This window comes from Silurus aristotelis, assembly GCF_946808225.1.
Source record: "Silurus aristotelis genome assembly, chromosome: 3".
Classification (NCBI taxonomy): Eukaryota; Metazoa; Chordata; class Actinopteri; order Siluriformes; family Siluridae; genus Silurus; species Silurus aristotelis.
Window position 1 is genome coordinate 3,569,822 of NC_139576.1, and position 21,556 is coordinate 3,591,377.

A 21,556-nucleotide genomic window follows, 5' to 3' on the forward strand; every position below is an offset into this window, starting at 1 on the left:
AACCCTAATGGCTGGGTTTTTAATTCCATTTATAATTATATATAATTTAATATTTAATTATTTAGCCACAAAAACTTTGCCACAAAAATTTTACGCGTGTTTAAGTTCAAACCCCTTTATTACCGTGAATTTTGATTCCGTGATTATTATTGTTAGGTTGTGGTCAATTTGAGGTTAAACTTGCCATTCCTTTCTGTTCCTTTCTTCTCTCTTTCTCTCTTCATTTTCCTAATTTCTCTTTCCTTATATGTATGTTAGTGTTTAGTTTAGTCCTGTGTTATGTGTAGTCCCATTCATTAAACACCTTATGTTCAAAAGTGATTGTCTCTGAGTGCTGCTCTATATTTTGAAGTCACTGAAGTTATAACTTATACGGTATAAGGTAGGGAGATGTATCTTTCTTGGACGGGGAGATAACTTTCATATATATTTATATATACACACACCTTACATACTGTACATCCCGTATACTGTATCTATATACACCTTACATACTGTACATCCTGTTTACTGTATCTATATACACACCTTATCTATCTATCTAGTGGTTAGGATGCGGCGCTCTCAACGCTGCGGCCGGGGTTTGATCCCCGGTCAGGAAACCAACCCCAGCCACTCTTAGTGCCGGTCCCAAGCCGGGATAAATGGGGAGGGTTGCGTTAGGAAGTGCATTCAGCATAAAAACATGTGCCAAATCAAACATGCGGATGATCCGCTGTGGCGACCCCTGATGGGAGAAGCCGAAAGAAAGTTTAAAGTTTATCTATCTATCTATCTATCTATCTATCTATCTATCTATCTATCTATCTATCTATCTATCTATCTATCTATCTATCTATCTATCTATCTATCTATCTATCTATCTATCTATCTATCCTTCATTTCTATCCACGCTGGAAACACAAGGAGGTTCTCCAGGTTAAAAGCTATTCGGTTCCCGTTCCTTGTCTAGATCTGATGTGGAAGCGTGAGAGCTGTTACCGTTTGCCTGCTTCACCCAGGTGAAGGTGATTCCTCCAAGATGACTCTCACTGAAGCGCAGCAGGAACGTCCCAGACTCCTGGTTCTTCAGCAGAGCACGCTCCATCTCCTTACTCACAAACCGCATGATGTACCTGCAGATGGTGCAAGGTATGATAGTTATTTTCTTCAGCAGACACGCAGGTACAAGAAAGACACACTATATGGTCAACAGAACAAAAGAAGTCTGGAATTGCGATTGGTCAGAAGGAACTCTGACCAGCCATATGTGGTTCTTCTCCAAACTGTTAGTTGAAGACACACAATTGTATATAATGCCATTGGATACGGTAGCAACCTTTCTATTCTGCCTTTCTTGCTATGCTCCCTTCTTTCCTTCCTTTCTTTCTATTTTTTCTGTCCTGTTGTTCCTTCCTATTCTTCCTTCCTTCCATCTATCCTTTCTTTCTTCTATTATCTCTTTCCTTCCTTTCTATCCTTCCTTCTTTTATTTCTATAATTTCTTTTTTTTTGGGGGGGGGGGGATTTGGAGGGACACTCCAGAGCACTAAGTCTTAGAGGCTGCCATACTCCGGGTTGAGTGCGCTCTGACCCCAAAGGTTGCGGGGAGACCAGAGGATGCGTAGGTGTGGTAGCATCAATAATCATTGTGGTGGCATCAATAATCCATCTACTAAGAGTTTACTTATAAGCAGGGAGGCCTCTCCTCGGAGGGCTGTAGCAGATTAACTTGGACTGGGCACAACCAGTTCAGCTTCTCCTGGTCTGGGGTCTGAAATGGAGGAGGATTGACTGCCTGGGGCCTAGCAGGTCATAGAACGACCAGGGGCACCTTGGGGACATAACCCACTCTTGGGTGCAGGAAGGAACTAGCCATGCCTGGGGTGAATTCCAAAAAGGAGGGAGCCACAGAGAGGGACTGTAAATCACCTACTTTTCTTAGAGAGCAGATAGCCAGCAAGAACGCAGTCTTAACTGAAAGGTGCCTTCATGAAGCCTCAGTCAAAGGCTCGAAGGGGGGCTCAGATAGATAATCCATTTAGTTTGGGTCCTCTCCCACCCCGTTGAAACGAGGTGGGAGAGGACCCACCTCTCCCACCTCGTTTCAACGGGGTGGGAGAGGTGGGTCCTCTCCCACCTCGTTTCAACGGGGTGTGTCCCACTCTGGTGGTACCCGAGCAGGCTCTAGTTTTGGAAAAAGAAGTACTCACTCTCTTAGGTAAGGAGGCAATAGAGGTGGTCCCTTTACACACACTGCGTCTGAGCCAAGATCTACGCTCCTTGAACCGTTTGCTAGTTGTTCAGGATGCTCACCCTTAAGCAGGTTGTGTCTCAGATCAGGTCCGAGGACTGGTTTGTCAAGATAGATCTAAAGGACCCATACTTCCACCTATCCATCTTTCAAACTCACAGGAGGTTCCTGAGGTTTGCTTTTGGGGAAAAAGCTTACCAATATCGGATCCTCCCATTCGGCCTTGCACTCTCACACCTTCACAAAGTGCATAGATGCGGCATTGACACTGCTGAGACTCCGGGGTATCCACATTCTAAACTATATCGACGATTGGTTGAGTTTTAGCATAATTATAGCTTCTGGCAGTCTGGCATTAAGATATAAGGGAAGACTGCTCTCATTAAGACCTGCTTACATCCCTGGGTACCTAAATCAGGAAGCAGATGCCCTCTTGAGGCAAGGGCTGAGGCCCGGGAATGGTGGAGGTTGTCATATATGGCAACGTTTTTACAGAGCACAGGTTAATCTCTTTGCGATTCAAGATCATCGCACTGTCCCCTCTGGTTCTCCCTCACTCACCCAGCCCCCATAGGGTTGGACACAATGATACAGACGTGGCCAAGGCTACACTTGTGCGCCTTTCCCCCTATCGTGCGGCTCCTGGGAGTTCTGGAGAGAGTTCGCCGAGATGGAGTCCATCTCCTCCTGGTGGCCCCTCGATAGATGGGCAGACCATGGTTTGCGGACCTGGTGTCCCTCCTCAAGGAACCTCCTTGGAAAGAACCTTCTTTCCCAGGCAGGGGGCACCTTAGTGTAGCCTCTAAGGGGGCACAGTTTCTAGCAGCTGGTCTCTTTACTGAAGTAGTGAGGTAGTATCCAGAGCTCCCCCCACGAGGAGGTTGTATGCCGCTAAATGGCATCTGTTCTCTGCGTGGTGTGAGCACCACAACTTGGCCCCAATTAACTTGCTGAGCAGTTGCTGGGTAAACACCCCTTGGTGACACGTTTCCTGCTCGGCACCTGGAGGTTATGGCTGTGCTCTTTCACACTACGCAGAGACTGGCCAGTGGAGCATGGTTGGACTCTCAGAATGTCTCTAGGTTACGTATGTAACCCTAGTTACCTGAGGAAACGAGATGCTGCATCTCTGAGCCAAACTCCCTGCATCCCTACCGCGCTTCCCTTCTCTTTGCAGGAGCTAGTGTCGGCTCTACCACTTGCGTGCGTTGTAGCTTCCTGGTCGTGATGTAACCCCGCCGTTGCGTCTCTCTTTATTGGCCGGATTTCACACGTGATTCAGAGCATGAACAATGCGGAAGCATTAGCATTGTGATGCAGCGTCTTGTTCCCTCAGGGAACTAGAGTTAAATACGTAACCTAGAGGCGTTTCCATCGGAGTGGGACAAACCTCGTTGAAACGTGGCGGACGAGACCCAACCTAGATTGTATAGCCTCGTTCTATAGTGCGCAGGACCCATTGAGACACATCTGGCAGAGCTTCCCAGGCTGCCAGGTGGTCTCTTAAGGGTATCAGTCTCTCGAGATTGACCTCCAGGAAGCCTAGAGCTGGGGCAATGCCCTGATTCAGCTCTAGTGGCAATTCCTCCTGGTCCACAACTATGCCAGGTGGAAACCGAGGAGCGAACTTGCTGGAGCTGGTAGTGCCCACATTTCGTGGCAGGGTTACTGAAGGCTTCCTTGAAGGGGCCAGTGAGAAATGGGCACCAAGGAATGTGGTGCTACACGCCCTCCTATCACCCCCCAGAAGGTCCTGTCAGGACCTCTTGGTCGAAGCCCTCTTATTTAAGATTCAACCATTTCTGTCCACACAGGCTGCCCAGGTGCTTGTTCAGTCTCTAGTAATTTCAAGACTCGACTACTGCAACTCTCTGCTGGCAGGTCTTCCCCTGAACGCTATTCGTACACTGCAAATGATCCAAAATGCAGCTGCACGGCTTGTGTTCAATCTGCCCAAGTTCTCTCACACCACCCCACTGCTGCGCTCCCTTTACTGGCTTTCAGTAGCTGCACGTATCAGATTCAAAACACTGATGCTTGCCTACAAGGCCAAAAATGGACCAGCGCCATCTTAACTCAGAGACCTCATCACATCTCGCACTCCACCATGCTGTCTGAGATCCTTCAGCACAAAATGAGAGCTAAGTATACTTCAAGGCTCTTCTTTGTTCTGGCACCAAGGTGGTGGAATGAACTTCCCCTAGATGTCCGTACAGCAGAGTCCGTGACTATCTTCAAGCGACGACTAAAGACCTATATCTTCCTGAAACACCTAAATTAGCACTTTCCAAGTTTGCTCTGTAGAATTCAAAAGTTATATTTATATTACGTTTGTAATCTGGCGTACCGGTGTAGATTTATTCATTGCTAGAGACTCAAAGCACTTTTGTACGTCGCTCTGGATAAGGGCGTCTGCTAAATGCCGCAAATGTATATGTAAATGAAGATGACAGTCCTCAGATCTGTCACCTCACGGGGCTTCGCACCAGAGCCCTTGTGGAGATTACTGAACAGAGGGCCTTTATGCTTATTGGCTGGCCAAGCTATATCTAGCTTCTCTACGACCCGTGTCACAACCTCCAGGAGCTCCTCGCTCTCGGGCTCACTAGCCTAAGAGGAATTGAGTTAGAGCGCATGGAAAAGCAACCTCCAAAAGGCGTGCTTCCGTAGCCTGTGAAAAGGAGCTGGACCGGGCAGGTGCAAAACCCAGGAATTGGAGCACCGCTCTGCCTCATAATGAGCGGGGCCAGAACCGTGAGGAGTGAGGGCACCCTCCTGGAAGAGTGACCAATGGGAGTGGAGCAAGCGCATAGACTTGTGAGCGCAGTGCTTCCAGTCAACTCCCTCGAGAACAAACTTAGCATGCTCTGCTCCCATCAATCTACACAAAGGGTGTGTGTACGTGAAATACAAAGCCAGCTCCATGAAGATATGGCTGGAGTGGAAGATCACTTGATATAAAGTTTCAACCCTATTGAGCACCTTTGTGATGAATGTCAATGCTGACTGCACTCCAGGCCTCCTCACTTACCTGACTTGAATGATTCTCACACAGATCTCGACAAAATCTAGAGGAACATCTTCCAAGAAGAGTGGAGCCTATTATAACAGCAAATGAAGCTTGCTGTTGAAAAGCAAAACTAGATGTGGAATGGGATGTTCAAAAAGAACCACTGATCTTATGGTCAGGTGTCCACAAACTTTTACCCATACAGTGTGTTTTTAAATGTTACTGACACTGGAGAATCCTTCTATAATTGTTGAATTAAAAATATCCAAAAAACATGTCTAAAGGTGAAAAGCAATGGTGCTTCTTTCAAGAGGTTAGTTTTAAGAGTGTCGCATTACACTCACCCGTCAGTCCAAAAAGAAAGTATATGTTTTTTGATGAGCTCCAGGATGGAGTCGAGCCACAGCCAGAAACTGAACGATGCCCCGTGAATGTTTTCCTAAAAATGCAGCAAATGGCAACTGTAAGTGCAGGTAAAGAGAAATGGTAGTAGATTCCGTTTATTATGGCATTATCTCTACAGGGTCAAACAGATCAAACAGTCATGTGCAGTGATATCAGGAAATATTTACTCCTGCAGACATAACAACAAGTCAATAAAACTTTATTTATGTATCTGGTAAATGCTAAACTGTCTTTTTTTTATAATATCTCTTTCTTTATTTATTTTTTGTTCTTTATTTTTTATATTCTTTTTCTAGGTTTTGTTCTTTCTTTTGTTCTTTCTTTTACCTTCCTCTTTAATTCTTTCCTTCTTTATTTTTATATTCTCCTTTGTATTATTTATATCCTTCCTTCCTTCCTTCCTTCCTTCCTTCCTTCCTTCCTTCCTTCCTTCCTTCCTTCCTTCCTGTCTATCCTTCCTTCTTTTCTATCATCCCTTCCTTTCTATATTTCCTCCCTTCCTTTTTCCTTTCTTTATATCAAGATTTTAGCAAATTCTATGCTAATTATTACAATTAGTGTCCTGTAGGTAGCGATAACAATTCAACCTTTACACCAAACCTTAAGGAGCATGAGGAGCTGTGTATTGCATGGATCGTAAGATAACATAATTTTACCGACTTGTACATTTAAATCTTGTTCAGCCAAGGATACATTTTGTAAAAAAAATTAAACCTGAACTCAACTCTCAGCTGAGGCTCCTGGTCCCCATGTCATTTTTATGAATGTGATTTTCCACATCTTACAGATACAGTTTAAAGCTTGTATGTAAAATAAGTTAGGAATTATGAACTTATTGTTTGTATTTAAAAGCAAACACATCTAAAAACAAATTAACCAAAGACTTGAATCGGAGAAGGGACTCAGGGGGTGAACTAATCATTTCTGGTTCCTGTTACAGAGCCTACGTTAATGTTCCCATTACAAGCTAACAAAACGACGTCGATATACGATATACAGCCATCAGAAGTGAAACAACCTAAGGACTGAAGAAACAAAGCAGGTCTGTATGAGCGTTACAGTGACAGGAATAAGCTGCAGTGATTTGCTCACCTTGATAAACTTACACCAGTTGACAGCAGTGTCCTGGTCTCCCTGAGCCTCAGGACCTGTGGGACATCAGGACAGGACATGAAACACTTAACCAGTAAAACACTCAAGGTTGATTGTGTCGATTTTTCCCTCCATAATGCCGACTTTTCCCTTTAAATTTTACACAACTTCATTTCCAAAATGAGTTCGCTCCTCTTCTCAGTTACATTATTGCAGCTATAAACACTCCCTCATCTGTCTCTTTTTCTTATCTATTTTTGTAGATAAGTATAACCCAAAACATCACAGGGGGTCATATTACATTACTCTATTAGAAAACACTGACACTGGAGACTGCTTCCATCAATCTTTTTTTTTTTTTTTTTTTAAATTCGAAGCATCTTTGTGAATCAGAGCTGTTCTCCTAAAAGAAAACCATCTGACCAACGAATTTTCATTTTATCTAAAATATTTATTTAAGTTAGTAAAACTACTAGGCATTTAACATTTAGCTTAATTATGGTTTTTGCATTGTAATACAGTCCCTGTCAAAAATGTGGAAAGAGTGATGCTGTTATGGTGTTTGAGACACACATGCATGTTACTTTTGTTTCTATGCAACAAACTTGGCAATGTAACAGTTTGAAGATTTTCTTTGACCAAACAAATTTATAAATATCAAGATGTTTCACTTTATTTCCATTGAAAAATCCTCCCTTAGCATGAAGAACAGATTTACACACTCTCGGCATCCGGACAGTTTGTTTCTCCAATTGTTGAAAGCTGAAATACTTTGCTGTGCCTCTTATAAAACATTCTAAAGATGTTCTTCACTAGAACCCACTTCATCCCAGAGCAGTTTAATAGGATTTAGGTGCTGTGACTGGGCAGGTCATTCCATGATAAATATACTCCAGACGACTGTTTGCTCTCTAAATAACGCTTACAGAACTCGGACGTATGCTTCGGCTCATCGTCTTGTTGTACGGTGAAGTCTGTTCCAATGAGCCGCGGTCTATATGGAACTGCATGGTGTTACAGTATGGAATGGCAGCCATGTTGATTCGTGATTCCTTTTACTTTCCAGAATAAGTCTCCAGCCTTCAAAACAACCACAAAATATTAAGCTTCCACTTCAATGTGTGGGGGTGAGGGGAGTCTGATCATAGCTTTTCTCCTGTTATATGTCTTACACAAGTTCTTCTGTAAGAGACAAAAATGTCCCAGAGGGGACAACAGTGAGGGAAAAAACTCCCTGAGATAGTATGAGGAAGTAAACTTTGGAGGAACCAGACTGGAAAAAAAAAACATCCTTATCCTCATTACCAAATGTCCATTCATTACAGTTCCATCATTGTTCACTGATGGACACTTGAATGCGGCTGTCTGTATTAAGGCCTCTCTTAGTAATGGAGGAAAACACAGTACACTTAATACTCAACCTCCTCAAAGATTCCCTTCAACTTTGGATATCCACTGTATCTACTATGTCTTTATTTTACCGTTATATCGATGGTGATATCTGATTGCTTGAGTTGAGTCTCAAAGCTGACCAAATGAAGTTGTTTCGTGATGAGAAGAGGAGACTGGAAGAAGAAAAAAGAGACTTGTTACTCACATCATACATAACATACAAGCAGACCCCTGCTTTTTAAAAATCTAGAGCTGGACAAAAGTTTGGGACACCTGACCATAAAATTATGTGCTTCCATTTGCTGTTGTGATAACATCCACTCTTCTGGGAAGATTTTCCACTAGATTTTGTGCTCATTCACAGGTATGAATGTTAGTAAATTCAGGTACTGATGTCTTGCCTGAATGTGACGTTTACATCCATGCATGATTAATAGAGTTGGAGCTCTGTAGCAGGAGATCTTCCACTTCAAAACATGTAGAGCATATCTATATGGAGCTGGCTTTGTGCACACGGGCATTGCCATGCTGGAACAGGTTTGGGTCTCCTAGTTCAATTAAAGGGAAACATTACCCCCAACTTTGTGCTGACAGTTTGGGAAAAAACTGCATATGGCTGAGAAAGTCGGATGTCCCAAAACATTTAGCCAAAAATGTATTAGATTTTATTTTATTTTTATTATTATTATTATTATTATTATTATTATTATTATTATTATTATTATTATTATTATTATAGATGATATCCAGTTAAGACAGTAGTTATAAATTCCCAACCTCATTGGCTCTACCAACTGACTTCTGTTCTTTCAGTTGCTGTATGAAAACAAATAAATAAATAATTATGATTTGGATAGTTAACGTCAAAGGAGATAAATCAATATCGCAATAACTTAGTATGTAACTCGTACCAAGTGCCGGAACTCAGCAAACAGGCAGCCGTTTGATTCCTCCATATTCATGACCTTGGTGCTGGTTCCTAATATATTAAACCTACGAAAGCTACACCAGAAAATGAAAGTAAAGATCTAACATCAACCGTTCATTGGGCTTTCCAAAAAAAGTACCATGTGTTATATTAGGAACATTTGTTTCATCTCTTACCCCTTGAAGGTATTCTTATCTGTTAAGTCTCTATAGAGAAAATGATTTATGAAACAATGAGTTACAGGTAATAAAAATGGGTAAGTTTAGTATTCTGATATATCGTCGTACTTATCCAAGGAGACTTTGACTTTTAGCTGGCAGTTCAATTCCGGGAGCTTCAACAGCAACCTAGTGAAAAGGTAAACACAACGTTCAATACACAGCATTAAAGCAGAAATTATTATTTCTAAGCTCATCTATTGTAATTATATATCAATTTATATATTTTGGTTTGAGTTAACTCTGGTTTTCATTAGCATTTTCCCTTAATATATGGTCACTTAAAATTACATTTAGGTAAAGATATGGTCATTTCAGAAAACATTATTGACATTGGTGTTTATTTAAATCAAAATAAATGTAAGTTAACTCAGTTCATATGTGTCAGGCTGCAGACGCGGAAGCAGATAAAGTCCAGTCATGTTCTTTATTGAGGTGCAAAAAACAAAACACTCATAAACCGATGGAAACAAAAGCAAACACAGACATCCGCTTGTAACGAAGTATCCACTATGAGCGCGAATGTCCAACGCCTAATCCCAATGCAAGTAAAGCTTTCGGCAATGAGTACTCCAATAAGGAAATGGAGTTCGGAGAAATAGCCAGCGGGGAATCCCGGCGTTTGAGCAGCCACGCGATTTACCTGCATGACAATACAACGACCGACAGCCTGTGACTCAAAAACGTGAGTTTATGTAGTCTGATCTTTCATGAGCCACAGCTGTCGGTAATCTTGGGAAGCAGCGTGACTGCTATCGAGGGGGGCGTGGCAGGGAGAATCCCTGACAGCTACAGAGGGGGGCGTGGCAGGGTGAATCCCTGACAGCTACAGAGGGGGGCGTGGCAGGGTGAATCCCTGACAGTACCCCCCCCCCTCCAGGGGCGACACCTGACGCCCCAAAACCCACCTATGCCAGGCGGGCCAGGGCACTCCGAGGAAGGCCTCCTTAGACGCCTGGGAGCAACGGAGGCCTGGTGAGCATCCTCTGCGGAGAGCCGGAACGGAGCCACGCCCTCGGTGCTGACGGGAGGCTGAGTAAAGCCCTTGGATTGGATTGGAGCCGGAGCGACCTCCATGGCGGGGAACCGGAACTGGACGCCAACCATGACAATGACCGGGGAGTGGAGGACGTCCCGGGCGGAGACCAGGAACGTCGTACCACCCTCTGAGGGACCTGGAGGACCGACGTCGCCGTCAGAGGGACCTGGAGGACCGACGTCGCCCTGCGTGGAGCCTGGATGCGATCCTTCGCCCTGCAGGGAGCCTGGATGCGATCCTTCGCCCTGCAGGGAGCCTGGATGCGATCCTTCGCCCTGCGTGGAGCCTGGATGCGATCCTTCGCCCTGCGTGGAGCCTGGATGCGATCCTTCGCCCTGAAGAGGACTCGGGGGCATTCCTTCGCCCTGAAGAGGACTCGGGGGCATTCCTTCGCCCTGAAGAGGACCCGGGGGCGAGACGTCGGCTTCTGTGGAGCCCGGGGGCGAGACGTCGGCTTCTGTGGAGCCCGGGGGCGAGACGTCGGCTTCTGTGGAACCCAGGGGCAGCGGTTCGACTTCCCTTTCGCAGTCCTGGAGCCGGGGTGAGTGCACAGGGAAACCCTTGGCGTAGGGGCGCTCCTTGGGACCCTTAGGAGCAGATCGGAGCCTACTGGGCAGCCTGGAAATGGGGTGAAGCCTGCCTGGAGATCCACGAGCGGAGAAGGGCTCGCCTGGAGGTCCACGGCATCAGTGGAGCTCTCTTCAGGACACTGAAGCGGAGACGAGCTCGTGGGGTCGCTCGAAGGCGGAGACGAGCTCTTGGGAGAAGCCTGGAGCAGAGTCGTGCTCTCAAGAGGGACCAGGAGCCGAGACGAGCCCTCTTGAGGAGCCTGGAGCTGGGCGGAGCACTCTTGAGGAGCCTGGAGCTGGGCGGAGCTCTCTTGAGGGACCTGGAGCTGGGCGGAGCTCTCTTGAGGGACCTGGAGCTGGGCGGAGCTCTCTGGAAGGACCTGGAGCTGGGCGGAGCTCTCTTGAGGGACCTGGAGCTGGGCGGAGCTTTCCGTGGGCGAGATGTCGCCTCGGAAGGGGCTCTGGGATGTGGCGTCGTCTGGAGAGGGACTCGGAGGAGTCACTTCGCCTTCTGTGACCGGAGGTGTCGGCTCGGCGCTCTCGTAAAGGCTCTGTGGCGGCGCGGCGCTCTCGTGACGGCTCTGGGGCGGCGCGGCGCTCTCGTGACGGCTCTGGGTCGGCGGGGCACTCTCGTGATGCCACTGTGGCGGTGCGGCGCTCTCGTGACGCCACTGTGGCGGCGCGGCGCTCTCGTGAAGACTCTGTGGCGGCGCGGCGCTCTCGTGAAGACTCTGTGGCAGCGCGCCGCTCTCGTGAAGACTCTGTGGCGGGAAAGCACGCTCCTGGAGACGTGGCAGGCGTGGCACGCCCACGGGAACCTCGGAACAGAGCGGCACGCCTGTAGAAGCTCTGTGACGGCATGGTGAGCTCGCCGACGCTCGGAGATGGTGTGGTGCGTCCACGAGAACCCCGGAACACAGCAGCATGCTGGTAGAGACCCTGAGATGAAGCAGCCCTCTCATCAAAACATTGGGGCTGAGCTGCAGGTTCATGGGAGATCCGGCACGGAGCCGCGTGCTCTTGAGAACCTTGGAATGGAGCACCTTCCTCCTCAAGGGGACTGTAGTGTAGATCCACCCCCTCTATCCCCAACTTCCCCAGAAGCAGCCCGCTGAATTCGGCGAGTGAGCCGAATTTGCCCCCTTTGGCGCTCCATAGTGAGCTGGCTTTGGCAAGAACTTCACCAGACAGGAGGGAAATACAGAGGGCAATCTTGGCTCGTTTGGAAGGAAACCGGGAAATGTTAACAGCCACATCTTTGCCGATGCCTTGCAGAAATCCGCCCAATTCGTCTTTTTTCCCCGAGTAACGAGCCGGTAATCCCCTCGCGCTCTCTGAGGGGCGTGGCGCAGCCGCGCTCTCATGATCCGGCTTCTGTGGATCTGATCTGCGAGGAGCGGCACTGAGCTTCCGGAGGAAATCCGAAGCCGGGTTCAGCTGCCGATCCGTCGCGGTCGGAAACGCGGTGTGTCGAATCCGCGTTCTGTTTAGGTCGGTCGTTCTGTCAGGCTGCAGACGCGGAAGCAGATAAAGTCCAATCATGTTCTTTATTGAGGTGCAAAAAACAAAACACTCATAAAACTATTGAAAACAAAAGCAAACACAGACATCCGCTCGTAACGAAGTATCCACTATGAGCGCGAATGTCCAACGCCTAATCCCAATGCAAGTAAAGCTTTCGGCAATGAGTACTCCAATAAGGAAATGGAGTTCGGAGAAATAGCCAGCGGGGAATCCCGGCGTTTGAGCAGCCACGTGATTTACCTGCATGACAATACAACGACCGACCGCCTGTGACTCAAGAACGTGAGTTTATGTAGTCTGATCTTTCATGAGCCACAGCTGTCGGTAATCTTGGGAAGCAGCGTGACTGCTATCGAGGGGGGCGTGGCAGGGAGAATCCCTGACAGCTACAGAGGGGGGCGTGGCAGAGTGAATCCCTGACAGCTACAGAGGGGGGCGTGGCAGGGTGAATCCCTGACAATATGTGGTCATTTAGATAGACAGACAGACAGACAGACAGACAGACAGACAGACAGACAGACAGACAGACAGACAGACAGACAGACAGATAGATAGATAGATAGATAGATAGATAGATAGAACTTTATTGTCATTGCATAGTACAGGTACACAGCAACGAAATGCAGTTTGGCATCTACCAGAAGTGCAAAATGTAGCAGTCGTGCAAAAGTGCAGATAAAATATGAGTTAACTGTGGTGTTTAGTACTTTATATTAGGTCATTTGAGTTACCTGTGGTACATATTTCATTGTTTATATAGACAAAGATCATCTCTAAGTTAGGTATGTAACCCTGGTTCCTTGAGGGAACAAGACGCTGCTTTGAAAGCGCTTTCATGTTGTCCACGCTCTGAATCAAATGTGTAATCTGTCCAATGGAAAGCGCAATGTAATCTGTCCCAGGGAGCTACAAAAGCACATAGTGTGAAGTCGGTGCTAGCTTCTGTTTGTTTATGAAGTGCTCTGTGTGTTTTCTATTGTTTGTTTAAAATGATGGCTAAAGAGAACGAGATTAGACACAGCTACCGACTGTGTGTTCCTCCCTGCCCCCGCTATATCACAAGTGGGGATACACACAGTCTTTGTGTGGCTTGTCTGGGAGCAGACACTCTTTGAGGAGGGTGCCCCCTCTCTTCGCGGTATTGGGATGGTTTTGAGATGGGCTGCCTCATCTGCCAAGTCCAGCTCCCGTTCGCATGCTTTGGCGGTTTCTTCCCCATGTCGACGAGGGGGGGGGGGGGGGGGGGCTTGGGGGGGGCAGGGACTTTTGAGTTGGAGGTTAAGGAGCTTATGTAGGTTGTGGCTCGAGCAGGCGTATCAGGATGACCTGCTGCAAAAGCTGGATGTGGGAGACATCTCGGGCAGCCAGAAGGTCCAGGAGCTCCGCCGTATGGTGGATTTAGCTCTCAGGGCCACAAAGGAGACTGCAATGGCCATTGGCTGGCCTATGGCCACCCTAGCCTCCACAGAAAGGCATTTGTGGCTTAGATCCCTGCTGCTGGACGCCGCCTCTAACGCCGACTGTTCGGCACCTCCGTTACAGTTCCAAGAGGCTAAGAAACAGTCAGCGGCATTTCAGTAGTTTCTCCCACTTTCCCTGCTCGGTGGGCACAGCCCCAACCACAACCCAGCATCTCCCGTCATTGGGAGGAACATAAACAGATTCTGTGAGACGCTCTGGACTAAAGTCTCAGGAGTTGGCAGATCTGAGGACTGTCATCTTCAATAAGAGGGCTTTGGCCAAAAAGTCCTGACATATGATGTTCTGGGGACCATGCTGAGAAAGGAAATGTTGCACCTTCTTCGAAGCTCCTAAAGCTGCACCAGGGCATACCAGAGGTCAGTCTCTGGTGCCATACCAGAGTTCAGAGAGATTGATACCCTTAAGGGACTATCTGGCAGCCTGGGAAGCTTTGCCAAACATGTCCCAATGGGTCCTGTTCACTGTAGACAGAGGCTACATGATTCAGTTTGGGTCTTGTTCGCCTGGTTCGATAGGTTGTGTCCCACCCTAGTGGGAACCGAGCAGGCCCTGGTCATGGAACAAGAAGTAGACATTCTCTTGAGGAAGAAATCCATCGAGGTGGTCCCTTCATCAGACAGAAAGTCAGGGTTCTACAGCCGGTAATTCCTAGTTCCCAAAAATGATGGTGGGTTGCGTCCTATCCTAGATCTATGTCAGCTAAACCGCTCACTTTTGAGGCTCAGGTTCAAGATGCTGACCCTCAAGCAGGTTGTGTCGCAAATTAGATCTGAGGAGTGGTATGTTATGGTAGATCTAAATGATGCATACTTTTATGTATCCATTCTCCCTTCTCAAAGGTAGTTCCTGAGGTTTTCTTTCTGGGTCGAAACATACCAATATTGGGTTCTTTTATTTGGTCTTGCCCTCTCACCCCACACGTTCACAAAGTGTGTGGCTGTGGCTCTGGTTCCCTGAGGATTCAAGGCATCTGCATCCTAAACTATATCGACAATTGGTTGATATTAGCTCATTTAGAGCAGTTAGCGGCCCGGCATTGAGATGTTTTTCTCACTCACATAAAGGAGCTAGGGTTTTGGCTGAACGGCAAAAAGAGTGTGATTTCTCCATTACAAGAGTCGACCCTTATGTGCGTGCAGCTATCTCCTGTCCGCATTGTGTCCATCATTACGGCCATCAGCAGGATCAGAGAAGAGCAGTCACTTACTGTCAAGCAGTTCCAGAGACTGGTCGGGCTTATGGCAGCAGAGTGCAATGTGATTCCCCTTGGCCTACTGCACATGAGACCCCTTCAGTGGTGGCTCAGGACCCAAGGGTTCTCCCGAAGGGGCAATCTCCTCTGTACTATTTAGATAACATCTCGGTGGTTTCGTACATCAACCACCAGGGGGGTCTTCGCTTATGTCTCTTGTACAGGCTGGCACACCAGATCCTCCTGTGGGTTCAAGGGAAGCTTCTTGAGTGCAGCATACATCCTGGGCAGCCTAAATGAAGCAGCAGATGCCCGGACGAGACAGGGATTAATACCCGGGGAATGGCGGCTCCACTGTCATGTGGTGGAGCAGATCTGGAAGAGATTCGTCAGGGCTCATGTAGACCTTTTCATGACTCAAGAGACACCACACTGCCCCATTTGGTTCTCCTTTTCTTCCCCAGGCCCTCTGGGGCTGGACGCCTTGGCTCAGGCATTGCCGAGGCTACGCCTGTATGCCTTTCCTCCCGCCATGCTGCTTCCAGGAGTTCAATTAAATTAAATTAATTTTTATTTGTATAGCCCTTTTAACAATAAACATTGTCTTAATGCAGCTTTACACAGATAATGTGCTCGAGTTTCTGAAAGGGAATGTTTCTACTTTATGTATGAAAACCTAGTTCCCTGAACAAACGAGATGCTGCGTCTCCATGCCACACTGGCCCTGCAGCACTTCCTAATCCTTACAGAAGCTGGTGCCAACTTCACTCCATCTGCTTTTTATAGCTTTCTGGTCGTGACATCATCCCGCTGGTGACGCCATGGACACATTCTCAAAGCATCGTTGACACAGCATACATACGTAACCTAAAGACGTTTATTCTGGATTGAGTAAACTGGTGTACATTTAAGTTCATTTGTGGTTATTTGACTTTAACTTTATTTGAGTTGCCTGTAGTGTTTAGTTATCTGAGGTGAGGTACAAGCTTTTGAGATAACTGTGTAGCTTTTAGTTGATCTGTAGTTGTTCGATAAAGATATTAATTTGAGTCATCAAATTTGAACTGTTCCAGTATCACTCAATATAACTCTTGAGCGTGAGTTCATTCATGTTCTATTTACATACCTGAGTTGAACTCTGAACTGTGAATTAGTCTTCAGCACCAGGGGCCTCTCCCGGATGAGTGGGCATGCATGGCTGTCTTTCCACCACAATGGAACTGAAAAACACATCACAAGCACTCGCATCCTGCACTTGCATGTAATCCTGACCACAAAGCCAAGCCAAATACAGACAAAAAACATGACGTACTTGATGAGGAGGTTTTTGAAGAGTGACAACACCTGCTCCTGCATTGAGCACATGTTCAAAGCGATGGGGTCGTTATCGTACGTGAAGTTTTGCACCAGCTCCTGAAGCGTGTTGAGCTGATGACGAACCTGCTGCAAACACTCAGCTACTGAGGTAAACCTGTGGTGTACACGTTACTTTGGTTAACTTACAGAAAAAAGGTATAAAACTCACACTGTCTGTCATGCATATGCACTCAGACAATGGAAACCATATTGAACAGTAGATGGACAGCTACTCATCTACTCACACACACACACACACACACACACACACACACACACACACACTCAAATGTGTGCAACTGTACAACCTGGACTTAACACTTAACACACACTCATTCAATCCATTCCACCACCATTTACTTATTATTATTTTTTCACAGATATTCTTGTAGGCAATTTCAGCAATAAAATGTAAATTTTTCTATAAAGGAAACAAATTACTTTTTCAAGGCAACAGGCAATCCACATGATCTCACTTCCGTAACCACCCTACTCGCCAGATGAAAATCCGACTTAAAGTTTTGACACCATTGCGGAGATGCAGCATGAATTGCAGGTGTTTCAAAAAGAAGACTTTCAAGACACGTTCCAGAAGTGGCAGGAACACCACTGAAACATATATAAATAAATAATTTTCTTGTAAACAGAGCGAGTCTCGAAACTTTTTATGTGTTGCACATAAGATGGTTATAATATGAATATAAATGTTTAGGAAGTGGATCGCCTGGAGGAAAAAGCTGTTCTTGTGTCTTGAAGTTTTGGTGCATGGCGTTTGTTAGCACCAGCCAAAGGGCAGCAGTTTAGAAAGGTGGTAAACAGGGTTTGTGATACTCCATTTTACATTTGAATGCTCGCCTTATCACTCTGGTGGTATACAGTTAAAGAATGAAGAGTGGACAGAAGAGCCCTAATAACTTTCTCAGGAATCCAGATTGCCAGACTCCGATTTGGTAGCTGTACATAAGACAGACACAAAAACTATCTTTGGGTTTTCTAATTAGGGGTTGCCACAACGGATCATCCATATTCGTGATCCGCATGTTCGATTTGGCACATGTTTTTGTGGTAAGAACAAACTCCCTTGGTGCCTTGAGAGGAACCAGACTCAAAGAGGAATCCATCCTCATCACCAAATGTCCTTTGTTTACAATTACATCATTGTTCAGGTGTGGCAACAAACGTGTGGTCTTGAGCCACTGTAGTATATATTAATTCTATTAAATATTAAATGCAGTCCAAATCTATCCTCCAAGTTTTGAGTTGCTCAGTCATTTCATGGATCTTTAGGTTGTTGATTTGGAACCATCTCCAGCTGCACAGAGTGGCCTCCGTATTCACTAAATATATCGAACCAAGTAGAATCAATAACAGATAGTCAGATATATAAAATAGCCCATGTCCTGTACCTGTGTTCTAATGGCCATCTCCAGAATTCTCTTTTCTTCTTTCATGGAGTTGGATATGATCATAGCCATGTACGTCGGATTTTCTTGAAAGTGCTCCTGCAAGGACGATAAAAACATAAAAAAAACAATCTGAATGAATAGTGCGAGGAGAGGAAGTTATAGAACTAGTGGGATTGTGTATCTGTGGCGGTTCTGCACCTGCAGGTTGCGTTGTATTTTGCGGAAGTTGTGCTGAAGGAGAAAGTTGTTGCTCGGGTTCATGCGACCGTAGAGCTCATCCAGTTTACTCAGTAGGTCATGGAAACGCAGCCTTGCGAGGGACTCATCAAGGGCTACAGTGTCCCTGTGCCAGATAATAATCATAATACTGTCAATAATCGTATCAACAGGTCCGATTTGCAAAAACCCATATTTTATTCACAATATAACTGTGGAAATGTTGAAATTGAGTAAACGTACCATGATGAGAGTAATGTAAAGCTCAGAAAGAGTGGAAATGTTATTTGAGTGTAGTAAACTGGTTTATAGAGTGTACACAATACTTCATTTACAGTGTACAACTGAATTAAAGAAAACTTGATGTGTATTTAGTGATCCAAAGACCAATGGAAGTGATTTTAAATGGGAGAAAAAAAAGGACAATTAATACTTCACTGCCCCTCTGCCCTCATTGCTGAGGTGCCCCCTTTACCAAACTCTTAGAATTAAAATGTCTAATCAAATTATTGAACCCAATCTAATCTAATATAAATACAAAATTTGCTGTTGTTGGCACACTTTGTAGACAAAAAATGCCAATGCCTTGACAAAATAAGAGATCAGAGAAAGAAAGAGAGAAGGTAAGCTGCAAAAAGGCAGTTCAAATTTGCAAACATGGATTCAAAGCTCAAGCAGGTAAAACATCTTATTGAATATTTAGCAGTTTGTCACACTTTAATTCTTGTAATTAAGTACATTTTCCATTCCAATCTCTGGACTTCATCGTGCATCCTAACATGGGGAATTCGAGTTTGGGAAAGATGCAAGAGCCTTCGTAAAGCATGACTTCTACGTGGATGATGGACTGAAATCAGTGCCAAATGCTGAAGAAGCGGTTTATTTGCTGAAAAGGCAAATCAAGACTCAGGAGATGTTAGCATGCTCAAACCTGAGACTTATATATAGACTTAGATAAAATAGCATCAAACAGTCCTGCTGTGATGAAAACTTTTCCAGTGGAGGATCATGTAAAGGACCTCAAGGACCTGGATTTGAAAAAGAATACTCCACCTGTTCAGCGGGGCCTTTACGGAATCTTTACGCTGACACCTTTGCTTTCTCTGTTGATGCAGAAGAGAAGCATTTTACACGTAGAGGTGTCTTAGCAACAGTCAACAGCGTTTTCGACGTTTTTGGGCTGGCAGTGACTGTTACAATCCAGGAAAAGTTCCTCATTCGTGATTTGACAGTTGACACAAAAGACTGGGATTTCTCTTTACCAACAGACAGGGAAGCTAAATGGAAGGCTTGAAAATGCTCTTTGCATGATCTAGCTAAGTTTGAAATGCCCAGAGTGTACCCAAAGGTCTTTGGCACAAAAATCTTTGGCACAAAGGACAGAAATCCAGTTTTTTTAGATGCTTTCACAAAGGCTATAGCTTGCTCCACTGTCTGCTCACAACATACCTAGATTAGAGCTGGGAGCAGCTGTCCTGGCAGTAGAAGTGGCAGAACTTATTAAAAATTAATTGGATATTAACTCAACCCAAATGCTGTAAAAAAAATTTGTAACAGTAAAGTTGAGAAACCAAGAAGAAACCAGGCGGTATGTATATGTGAGCAATAGAGTTCAACGGATCAGGAATTCGACAAGGCAGAACATTGGCATTATGTTCCCACAAGTCAAAACCCTGCCGACCATGCAACACGTTTAGTACCTGCTTCAGATCTGAAAGATTCTGCATAGATTTCTTTGCCTGCCTTTCTTTCTCATTGGGTCTTGAAGACCATCAGACATACATCCTAATTGACCCTGATTGAAATGTGGAAGTGTGTTCTAATCATACTGCCCTAACACCCTATGACCTTCCTTTTGGTCTTGGCTTGCATCGCTTTGAGCCCTTCTCAACATGAAAATGTTTTAGATTAATTATATCAAACTTAATCCGCATTTTACATTCATTCGGACACAAAACTGAAGTAACGAGCGCCTGTAAAAAATGGCATCTTTGTGACAAAACATCTACAGAGGAACTTTTAATTCTATATTTGTAACGACTGGATAATTTGTCCCAAAAAAATGTCTGTGCATGGCCCTGAGTCTCAGTATGTGCTCAGAAAAATGTTTAAAGTGGCTAGAAAGTGCCATCTAGCAACAGATTAAATCATCACAATCATCTCAATTTTTCCTCTCAGGTTATTTACATGATTTCATTTTAATTTGACCGTGTTTTATGCATCACAATTAGCAAGAAAGTGATAAAATGGAAGTTGGTAAAGGCACTGGAATTGGATTAGAAGGTTATGATTTAAAATCCCACCACCACCAGGCTGCCACTGCTGAGTTCTAGAGCAAAGACCTTAACCAGCCCTTGCTCTGGATAAAGGCATCTGCCGAATGTCATAAATGTAATTGGTTGGAAAAAAAACAGAAAACTCCTTGACTTTTTTTTATCTGAATTCATTGTCAGGTAATGGGGATTTGTGTTTACTTTGAGAACCGATAGAGCTTCATTCACTTGTGCAGTTTCTTTTGTTTACTGAAGGATGAATCTAATACAACTACAGCCACGATATTCTACAATAGCATTAACGTGCGACACACTAAAAATTTATACTCAGTCTACCAGGCAAGTCAATCTGCAAGGGTCCCCAATCTACACCCGCATACCCCCACATTTGAAACGGCCATCTGGCAGAGACATATTTGTAAAATTTTATTTTAAATATATGTTTTACTCCTACCATATCTGTATTTTATTATAATGGTTGACTTTTAAACTAAATTTCCCTTAGTTATTGTCAGGAATCCCCCTGCCACGCCCCCTTCGGAGGCTGTCATACCCCGGGATTCCCTTACGCATCGCGCTCCTGCTCGCGTGCGTGCCCCGCCCGCTCGGAGCTGCTCGCAATCGGGCTCCATCCAGGAGGTCTACCAGCCGGTAAGCCTCGCAAACTGCTCACCCCCGCCTCCGGCTGTCTGTCTTTTCCAGGGGTGTCGCTGCGCCCCCAGTCTCCCTTGAGGGTGTCGTCGGTCAGTCCCCGGTCTCTGTGGGGTCTTCCGGTCTCCGCTGTAGGCATTATTCTGTCTCCGGTCTCCGCCGAGAGCGTCGCCCCGCCTCCGGGCTCCACGGAAGGCGTAGTCCTGCTCCTGACCTCTGACCCATTAAACACGCCTGCTTCTACTTCCGCCTCCGTCTCCGCATTCGCCGCGTGACAGTTATTAATTGAGTTGAGTTGCTGGAACTATCGGCTATTGGCAAAAATCCATACCGATAGTTTTTCCGGCCTCTAGAGGCGAATCACTGATGTCAGTGTGTTTGTTTTTGTTTCTCCACACGAGACTAGAGAGACAGAGAGCACTATATTATATTTATCATCATAATTTATTAATTATATAATTATATTTACCAATAAATATATTCAGATTTATTTCAGTAATCACATTTTTACGATTCAGGACCTTTTTATTTTTTATACTTGTAATAAAGCTCAGTACCATTTTACATGGA

At 45.4% G+C, this 21,556-nt stretch overlaps 1 pseudogene across 1 annotated transcript; it reads right to left on the minus strand.

Moving 5' to 3' along the window:
- Positions 1-484: 484 nt before the first annotated feature.
- LOC310723512 (signal transducer and activator of transcription 1-like) lies at positions 485-21,125 on the minus strand (annotated as a pseudogene). The gene is made up of 14 exons (XR_014538196.1): positions 20,905-21,125; positions 18,045-18,189; positions 17,847-17,942; positions 17,282-17,394; positions 16,397-16,555; positions 16,211-16,304; positions 9,348-9,407; positions 9,237-9,266; positions 9,044-9,134; positions 8,910-8,948; positions 8,222-8,305; positions 6,741-6,806; positions 5,588-5,682; positions 485-1,115 (listed from the first exon to the last, which is right to left on the minus strand). The product of XR_014538196.1 is annotated as a signal transducer and activator of transcription 1-like (transcript).
- Between the last annotated feature and the right edge of the window lie 431 nt (positions 21,126-21,556).